The following is a 10,542-nucleotide window of genomic DNA, read 5'->3' on the forward strand; positions in this document are numbered from 1 at the left end:
CGAGCACAGAGGAATGTGTAGATGTGTCCAATCACTATTATACCCAGGAAACTCATGCAGCATTGTGTTATAGTTTACACTATACTGCAGTACTAGTGAGTAAATAAATAAAAGAGTGTAGAGCCAAGATGGCTCTTACATAATGTTTAAAATGACACTTCAGATAGTCTAGCTAACCTGAACAGAAAATTTAGTAGGTTACTGCTCTTTTTTTTTTTTTTAATTTTTTAAAGGAGGATGCCTGGTGGCTCAGTTGGTTAAGCGTCTCCCTTTGGCTCAGGTCATGATCCCAGAGTCCTGGGATTGAGTCCTGCATCAGGTTCCCTGCTCAGCGGGGCAGAGGGTGGGGGCGGGGTGTTGCTTGTGCTCTCTCTCTCTGGAAAATAAATAAATAAAATCTTTAAAAGAAAAAAGTTTTTTAAAGGTATAATTTATGCACCATAAAATTCATGTAAGTACAATTCAGTGATCTTTTTAGGAAACTGAGAAATGTGCATTTGTTACCCCAATTCAGTTCTCCCACATCCCGTCGTCCCAAAAGGCTCCTCTGTGTGCCAGCCTGCACTTACTCCTCGTTCCCACTCCCAGATCCAAGAAATCCCTAGTCCCCACTCTGTCTCAACAGGTCTGTCTTCCTGGGACACTTCATCTACTTGGGATCATACAAAATGTGTTTACCTCTGGTTACTTTCACTTGGCTTATGACTTTGGGGGGTCATCCATATTGTAGCAAGGAGCAGAACCTTGTTCCTTTGTATCAATCAGTAGCATTTCCACTGCGTGGAGGTAGACCTTTGTGTATTAATTCACCAGCTGATGGACGTGTGGGTTGATTTCACTGGGTTGTTTCCATTTTCTTACAGTTGTGAATCAGGCTACTATGAACCTTCTTGGACAGGTCTTTGCTCAAAGGCAGGTTTTCAGTTCTCTTGGAGGATTCAAGGGAATGAAATTGCCAGGTCATGCACTAAAATGGTTGTTTCACTTCTTTTTTTTTTTTTTTTCCACCTTGTTTCACTGTCCTTGTACTTGTAGCCTTTTCAAGAACAGGCAGAGTTTTCCAGAGTAGCGTACCACGTGACAGTCCCGTGCTGGTCACTTTTAATAAGACACATTCTCGGGAACACGTTTTCCAGTTGTTGCATTCACTCCACAATGTTGAGAATTTCAACTATCTTTAATCCATTGGAGGCTTTCTGGTTTTAAGCTGCTTCGAAATTTGCTGTTGCTCCACATGTCACAAGAGGTTGAAATGGGAATATTATGCCTCTTGGCAAAGAATCCAATAGGTTTATATTTAAATTGTCACACACACCCCCACCTTTGCACAATTCTCTCACTAGCTCCATGCTACTATGGTGAACTCCAGCCCCAGACCTAAACCTGAGTCAAGCCCCCCTTTTTCATGCTGACAGAAAGACAACGTGTGCCTTTTGCTACTGTATAATGCCCCAGCTTCTCTCTATTCTAACTGTATCTCTCTAACCTTGGTCTGCTGCCATGGTCAGCATGGACTCTGCTTCATTGTATGTACCCAATAACAGTCTATGGATCAATGAATGAATCTATGAACACAGAACACGCCTGTCTGTTGAGTCCATCATCATGGTCTCTTTATTTTTTTTTTTAAGATTTTATTTATTTATTTGACAGAGAGAGAGAGAGGGAACACAAGCAGGGGGAGTGGGAGAGGGAGAAGCAGTCTTCCCGCTGAGCAGGGAGCCTGATACTGGATGGATCCCAAGACCCTGGGATCATGACCTGAGTGGAAGGCAGACACTTAACCATTGAGCCACCCAGTCGCCCCTATCATCATGGTCTTAATCACAAATAACTAAAGCCTGTTATAAATGCAGATCATGAAAGATTCAGATCTCTGCCTAGATAATTTCTTACTTTCTTCAAAAATAACTAGCATTGGGGCGCCTGGGTGGCTCAGTGGGTTAAAGCCTCTGCCTTTGGCTCAGGTCCTGATCCCAGGATCCTGGAATCGAGCCCCATGTTGGGTTCTCTGCTCTGCAGGGAAACTGCTTCCTCCTCTCTCTCTCTCTCTCTCTCTCTCTCTGCCTGCCTCTCTGCCTACTTGTGATCTCTGTCTGTCGAATAAGTAAATAAATAAAATCTTAAAAAAAAAAAAAAAGCATTGATTTAATCCCGAGGGTCCAAAGGAGGCCGTGAGCTCTAGAACAAGACTCCCTGTTCTCTCTCATCAGCGTGTGGCCTCTGTCTAGTTAATTTCACCAAGCGTCGGTTTCTTTATCTAAATGCAGTGCTGTGAGGATTAAATGAAATAATCCACATAAATCCCTAAGTTATTATTTTATGTCACCATTCTAACATTTATTGCGTATTTACTAAAGTCTTTATGAAAATGAGCATGGGGGTTGATGTGTCTTGCTTATAAAGGCAATATCCCCTGCTCTGGGCACTCCTAAAAAGTACTGATGCCTCCCACACCCCCAGGGAGTCTGGGCTCACATCCATATAACAATCTCAGGTCATCAAACCAACCTCCAAATTATAGCCACTTACTGAGAGACTGTAAAATACAAGATCATGAAAGCCAAAGATAATAAATGGCAATGAAGAGATCTATTGTGCATGCGTGCACACACACACACACACACACACACACACACACACCCCTCCACTTTCTTCAAATCTCGGCGGATCCCTATAATTTCAGAACTGGCATCCAGCGAGATTCTTGTTTAAGGGAGGCTGGTTTCAGCACAACACCCATTGTCAAGAGCTCCAGCTCGCCCCTTGTGGCTTCACTGCACACTACCCACCTCTCCTGTCTCTCTCGGGGGGAATGAGCAAAAGCCATTGGAAGCCTCTTTGGAACCCTCAAGAGGGACAGCAAACCACAGCTGTGGAAGGAGCATCTCACCACATGCGGTCCAATCTGAAAACAAGGCGGTTTACTAGGCTGTGCTGCGTCACTGGTGCTGCAGTGACCGGCATCATCTGTCTCGGGGCCGTGGGAGACAGCAGACCCAGGAGGTGTGATACGGCTGTGCCTCTGAACACCTGCTATTTATGGAAAACCACCATCTTTCAAGGCCAAATTTGATTAGGATCCTCACTGACCACTTGCTACTCTTGGTCAAATCATGTAGCATTTCTTTTTTTTTTTTTTTTTTTTTAAGATTTTATTTATTTATTTGACAGAGAGAAAGCACGTGCACAAGCAGAGGGAGCTGCATCAGAGGGAGAGGGAGAAGTAGACTCCAGGCTGAGCAGAGAGCCCGATGCGGGGCTCGATCCCAGGACTCCCCTAAGCTGACGGCAGACGCTTAACCAACTCAGCCACCCAGGTGCCCCTCATTTAGCATTTCTGAAACTCAGTTTCCCTACATGGAAAAGGGGATTGCATACTTGTCTGACTCATTAGGATAATTACATATCATAAATGTAAAACCGTCCATCTCCCTGAGATGGAAAAACAAAGGTAAGCACCTTTTCAAGGCTCTCTTCTCCACAAGTTTGCATACTTTCTTTCACATCAGTCCTCCTGTCTACACTGACTGACTGCCACTGAGCTGATTTGGTTTTTCCATCTGTATATTCTGATTACCTCTAATGGATGGTGAGGTCACTGCATTAGCCAAATGAATGAGCCTGCTGAGAACAGGAGGTCCCCTGGCCCATGGGTGCCTGGTCGCCTGACAGGAAGACTGAGCCATTGGGAGAGAGATGACCCAGAAGAGGTAGCTGCAGCTTCCTCAGCCAGCCTCAAGCTCCGGAGACAAGGTCACAGTCCCAGACTCTAGCAGAACACACACCCTCAGAAAACTGGTAGCTTCTCAATCCCACCTGCCTCTGGCCAAGACCACTGGACTCCAGAACACACTTCTCCAAAGACAAGGCAAGTTGCCCAAAGGGGCTCAGAGTGCCTCTTCCTTTCAACAAAGGCTAAACACTGGCTCATCCGTGAGAGGGTACAGTCTGGCATCATGGCTAGTAAAACCTGCCATAATTTATTACACTGCTTACGAAATTTGCTTACGAAATTGCTTACGAAATTTATTCTACAATACTGTGTAAATAATGTCAAGACTCACCATCATGAAGTTTACTCAACAGATGTCAGCTGTCTTCCACTTAAGCAACTTAGAAACAACCAAAAATGGATTAGGATTATTGAAAGCCGACGTGGTAAGCTGAGATATTAAATTCTTAATGCCCCGAACATAATGATGTAGTTGATTTTGTGTTCTTGTTAGTTGCGGCTTTATCATTTTGCATCAGTGATCCTGCGAAAGCGTTCATTTTTTTGCAAGGCTCATCGGGCGTTGCTATGGCAACGAGAGCTGCTCTGACATACTCCTCCCAGCCCTGTTTGCTGGCTTTTTCTGTAAACACTTAATTATGCGTTGCATTCTGCAATCAGTGTGGTCGGAAGAGAGTTTGCTTAGCTGATTTCAGGATAAAGATGAGTCCCCCTCATAAGCACATGCTTTCATAAGTCTGTTGAGTCTGATTTTAATAAACGGAGTAAAATCAGGAAACCTCTAAGAGAAAATCAAACAAATAAGAAAGCAAAGATTCTGTCTAATTATTTCTGATAAACTACCCATATGAAAGCTCACCAAAGTCTTATCAACAAATTTAATTCCATACTAAAAACCCTGACAGTTTGGGAAGGAGTATGGATTCTTCTAAACCATATAACCTAAGCAGGCAAATCAAACAACAGAAAACATTTCTGAGGACTATTCTGCTGAGGAAGAAGGTTTTATCAAAATAGAAGGGGCTTCTTTAGGTCAGGGATTCTCAACTCAGGAATGGGCTTCTGGAGTCTGTGACCTCCCCAACTTCCCAAAAGTATAGGCAGAATATTGTTTCTTTGGGTCTATGTGTATGTTTTTGGAAACAGGCCTCATAACTTCTATAAGAAACTCAGAAAATCCTCAGACAAAACCAGATAAAGGTCCACTGATGAGTGTAGTCTAGTGAAAAACACCCCCTCTTCTTCTGAGAAAGCCTGTTAACTCTGCCTGCCATGTCTGACTGCCAAATGGGGGAAGGGCTCCGGCCAACGTGGGTTCCCCATCCAGGTCTGACTCTGATACAGAGGCGCCTGGATGTAGTGAACTTCTTCCTCGCATGAAGGAGCAAGCGTTGGGTGAGATGTCCCAAATGAAGAAGCGGAACTCACCCACACGTTCTAAATTCCAGCAAACGCTGTGCCCCAGTGAATGACTTGGTTTTATTAAAGTGATGTGATTCAATGAGGCCATTTCCTTGACAGATGCTGGCAGGAATCATATCTCCATTTGATGCAGTTTTTCACTAGTTATTGACTGTATACCGGGAACTTCCTTACACACACTCCGTTTATGTCCTTGTGACTTTAGTGTACTTGGTCTACACAGAAGCTAGAAACGAAGGTGAGGGTTTAGAGTCAGACAAAGCTCAGACATAGCCACAGAAGCAAATGTGGAAACGAAAGAGGCAGAGAGGAAGATCTCCTGCAGGTCAAGGATTCTGGACCTCACTGTCACTAACAACACAGGGTCAGGATTCATGCAGCTCCTCAGAACGCATAACACACTCACCCCAAGACTTGGGGGCTCAAACTCACATCTCCTCCTTATCATCTCTCATGGTTCTATGGGATAGAGTGGAAGTAGCTGTCTCTCCTCCACCATGTCTGGGGCTTCCCCTTGTTTGACCCAGTAGCCAAGGACTGGACCATTGAGACCACCCGCCATTTTTCTCAGTGTAGCTCAGCCTCTCTGTGAGCTTGCTCATGTGGTCTCCCCTATCTGACACTCTCAAGGGGATCAGACCTCTCACATGGTAGCTCAGTTCTCTAGATCAAGTGTTCCAGAGGGCCAGGGCAGAAGCTGCAAGGCTCCTTTCTCAAGTCTAGAGAATCGAGAACATCACTCCATTTGTCAAGAAGACAAGAGAGCCTGTCCACCGTGAAGAAGAGGGGACTTGGCTCTACACTTCAATGGAAGGAGTAGCAAAAAATGTTTAGCTGTGTTCAGCACTTCAAAAGGCAGGATGGATGTATTAGGTAATGCTGTTAAGTAACTGCCCCAACTTCTATACATATACATTATGGCAGTTACCTCTGCAAAGCAGTCCTGTCATCCCATTGTACGGGTGGGAAAATTGAGGTTCTGAGAGATTATGTGATTTATCCAGATTGTGGCAGAGCAGGAATTCAACCCAGGACTGTCTGCAAATTCTGAGCCATTCACTACTACCCTTCCTGGCTCTACCACGCTTTGACGTGGTTACACACTTTGACGTGGTTACAAACACTATAGCCTATGTTTTCTTCTCTCCTTCTCCTAACACAGGACCTATTTGGATCCTAAAATATAGTATGACCACTCATCTTTTTTGGGGGTGGGTACAATATAGGCATCTTCCCAAAGAGATCACAGAATCACACAGTGGGAGAGCTCTGGGTTCTGAGATGAGAGATGGCATCTTGGCCAGCATCTTGCCTAAGATCACACAGATGACTCAGGGAGAGGCCTGTGCTGGACAGGGCAGCTTCTGGTCCTACCCCGGGCACTGGCTTCTTGTCCATGTTCTTTGGCATGTACAAGCCCCTGAAAAAAAGGTGCGGTGAAACCAGTGATCACAAGTAATAGTCCCTTCCTCTCCATTCTGTCTAGAGCTGCACCTTGTCTAAGGGAAGATCATTTACACTCTAATGAGAGTGCTTGAAGTGCATTTCTTAACGTGCCTTGAGATTTCTGTCAATTTTTTCATCTAGTCCTAATCGAATCGAGCCTAAAGCCATTTTCAGCTAATTACAGGAAATGCTTATAATGGGTAAATTAAGTCTGCTGATAGCCTGGGAGGCTCACCAACCAATATCTTTTCTTCTTTTCCCCAAGGCTCACTTTGCTTTCTTCTGAAAGGGCTTGTCACTCCTCAATTCTGTCACTCCAGAATACCCAGCCATGTTAGAAACTTCCAGAGGTCAGTCTGCCCCAAGACAGAATAGGAATCCACCAATTATATGTCCAAGAGCCCTGAATTTACCGACCGCAGTTGCTAATCATTGTAGTGCAATAAATTGCTCATTCTGTCTTTATGAAAACAAAAGATGGTTTGCCACTTACTTGGAGGCTATAATGTCTGCCAAAAGCAAAGTGGGAGTTGGAATTACCCCAAAAAGAAAAAAAAAAAGAGAGAGAGAGAGAAAAGAAAAGCTTTGAAAATGGGAAAATGCCTGTTTCAACGCAGTGCTACTTTGCTTCCTTTCAGAAAGGAGCTGAAGCAAACTCTGGGACACCCAGCCCTTGGTACTTGTGTTAACAAAGGGACTGGAGAAGGCCACAGTGACAGAGAAAAAAACACTTGGCTGAGATTGGGCCTAGCAGGAAGCCCAGCTACCGACAGAAAGACCCTCAAAGCCAGCTACAGGCTATTCAGCAGGATTATCCATTACATGGCCCATGAGGTTAAAAAGAAAAGAAAACCCAGAGAAGGGTAGATCCTCATGTATTTCTCCAACGGTTTGCCTCAAGATCAAATATGTCAATCATCTATTCCCATGAATCTTTAGCATACTTAATGATGTGTCTAAATAAATAAAACCAAGCATAGACTGTGTCTCCCAGGCTACACGTCACCCAGTCGACCTACACCTAACTCCTCACAATTCGGGCCCCTCTCTCCTCCCTACTTTGACGCCATCTTTGAGGACATCTTCTGATGTCTTCCCCTCTGGTTAATGTCCACCCCTCCCCACCCCAAGGTCAAAACAGAATCTTATTTTGCCTTCTTGTTAGTCTCTAGGACTGATCAAATGTTTGTGATGGCTACTCAGATAATCAACCTAACAATACTTGCAAGAGAAAATGGACACCTGGGGGAATTAAATGTTCCACTGAAGGTTTAACCACCATTTAATGGCAGGATTTGAATCCATGTCTCTAGCCTCCAAAGCTTAGGGTCTTTGCTATCCCCAGCTGTGAAATGTTGCTGACCCACCCCATTAACGCCCCAGCTAGGATTCCTTTCTGCCGGTCCCCTGTACTAGCCTTGTTATTTCTTACAGTATTCTAGTCATCTCCTCGTGAGGCTTTATCGTTGCAACCTTGTCCCCTTATCTATCCATCCCTTAAATTGCTTGTAGGATGATTTCTCAAGCCTGGACTGATTTAGAACGTGATGATCTTGGAGGTTTGATGGCATTAAGATGGAATTAAGGGAAAAAAAGATGGAATTAGGCCAGGAAGCTGGCAGCGCCTGAGCCTCACATTTGCCAACCATCCATTAGTCCTCTGAGGAATTGGAGACATGGAAGCAGTGGGTACAATGGCACCTGAAGGATGAGGTTCCACTGTGCAAAGACTGTATTCATCACCCTTCAAGTGGGGCTCCAGAAAAACGGGTTGGTATGCCTTTTCATCTTCCCCTCACCCGAGATCCAATTCTGTCACCAACTAGCTCCAAAGGCCGAAGTCTTGAGACCCATGTGAGAGACAGAGGAGAAGGGACAGTGGAAAAGCAAGGGAGGGAAGGGGGAAGAGAGAGAGAGACAGACAGAGATAAAGAGGAGGAAGATGATAGTGGATGAGGGTTTTTGTGAGTAACAGGCTTTGGGTTGGGTTCTAAATGGGGATTAGGACTGTGCACAAGTTTGTCTCTCTACCTGAAGCAGACCTGGAAGACCACCAGATATAGGAAATGAACAGTGAATTCAGGAGTCAAGGGAAACAGTAAAAAATATAGGTTGTGGGGTGCCTGGGTGGCTCAGTCAGTTAACCGTCTGATTCTTGATTTTTGGCTCAAGTCATCATCTCAGGGTCATGAAATCAAGCCCATGTCCAGCTCCTCACTGGGCATGGTGCCTGCTGGGTTTCTCTCTCTCTCTCTCTCTCCCCCTTTCCCCATAAAATGTAAGTTGTCTTTGAAACAACCAACAGCATTCACAGGAATAGTTCTTTCAGGGTTTGGATTTAAAGACTAAGATAGCAGCTTGGCACCTACAGGTTAAGGGGCATGGAGGTAACGGGGAGGAAATATAAGCTGTTATCCTGTAGGCTTGCTAATTAAAAGCACAGGACCTAAGAACAAAATGCCTTGGATTTAAATCTTGGCTCTGTATCTAACTGGTAAATCTCAGGTATTTGTCCTCAGTATCTTCATCAGTAAAATGGGGAAAGAACAATACATACATCTTAGGGATGGGAGAGTAAAATGAGACTGTGCTTATAAAGTGTCTAGCACAATTTCTAGTGCATAATCATCAATAATTGTTAGTTACAGTTACATTCTATTCAGCCAGAAGGTCCAGGCACCCACTCCAAGTCAACTGCAACCACCACACTGCCTGGTGCGGTCATTCTAATGTGGCAGTCTAACATGCACACCCTGTCTTGTGGCTAACAGGAATATCAGCCCTGTGCTTTGTGAACTGGAGAAATTGTTGTGGGGAAGACATTCTGCAGACCATGTTGGCCACAGTGTTAGGATTCTCAGCAGACTCCTGGAATGTTACCATTGAACCGAGCCCTTTAGTCCCAGCAGGTTCAGCACTGTAGGCACAGAAAGCTGAAATGAACAAAGCAGGTGCTGAGTAGGAGTACATTACAGCTGGGTATCACAGGGCTGCCGCACAAGTACTCACTTCAGCATCGTAAGAACTGAATTCTCCCTGTAATAAATGTTGCTCTAAACTCAGCAACATTTATCCCACCAGGATGCTTTTCTGACCAGGCTGAGGGGAGTGCCCCTCAGGTCCAAAGCTCTCTTCCACCCCACTTTCTATTAGACTTTCCACACAGCCCCTCAAAACAGAACTCCCAACCTTCCAAAAAAACAAACCTGGTACCCAAAAGACCCCTCTGAGTCAAAATTCTGAACTTCCCACCAGTTCAGTTGCTTGAACTGCCTAGAGAAACACGTGGGGGAGGGTTCTGAGAGTGAGTTTGAGCTCAGTGGTTAAACACACAACAAGTATTTTAAGTAATAAATATTAGATACCAGTAACTAACTTGGAGTGTTCAAATAGGTAGGTTTGGCTTGAGGAGCTTTTCAAACTATGTTCAAAATCCAAAATTGGCCTTTTTCCTGAAGTGTGTTGCTTTTGCAGATTCAATTTTGCTAGATTTAAAAAACAAGCTATTAAATTTAGAACATCAAAGAGCAGATCCTCTGTCTGTTCTAGACAGAGGGAGTGTATGAACAAGACCTTCATGTTGGGAAGGCCGATAATAAATTCAAGAGGCATTGATCAGCCATTCTGGAAATCACAGACCACTCCTAAGGTGTGTGTCATGCTGTAGGACACAGGGAAGTGCTTGAATTCCAGGCTAAGATGCTTGAGTGTTTCATTTTTTTAATAAGAATTTTCTGTCCAAGAGCACAGTGGGCTAATTTGTGAGGGAGTGAGCCCTCTGGCTCTGGAGGTGATCAAGCATGGCCAATATTCTCTGTCAGAAATGCTGCACAAATCAGATGGGAAGGTAAACTAGGTCAGGGGTTATAATGTAAGTCCCATAGAGTTTGCTTTTCTTAAGAGGTACAGGGATTGGGGGAGGAAGACCATCAGTAACA

This window comes from Mustela nigripes, chromosome 17 (genome assembly GCF_022355385.1).
Source record: "Mustela nigripes isolate SB6536 chromosome 17, MUSNIG.SB6536, whole genome shotgun sequence".
NCBI lineage: Eukaryota > Metazoa > Chordata > Mammalia > Carnivora > Mustelidae > Mustela > Mustela nigripes.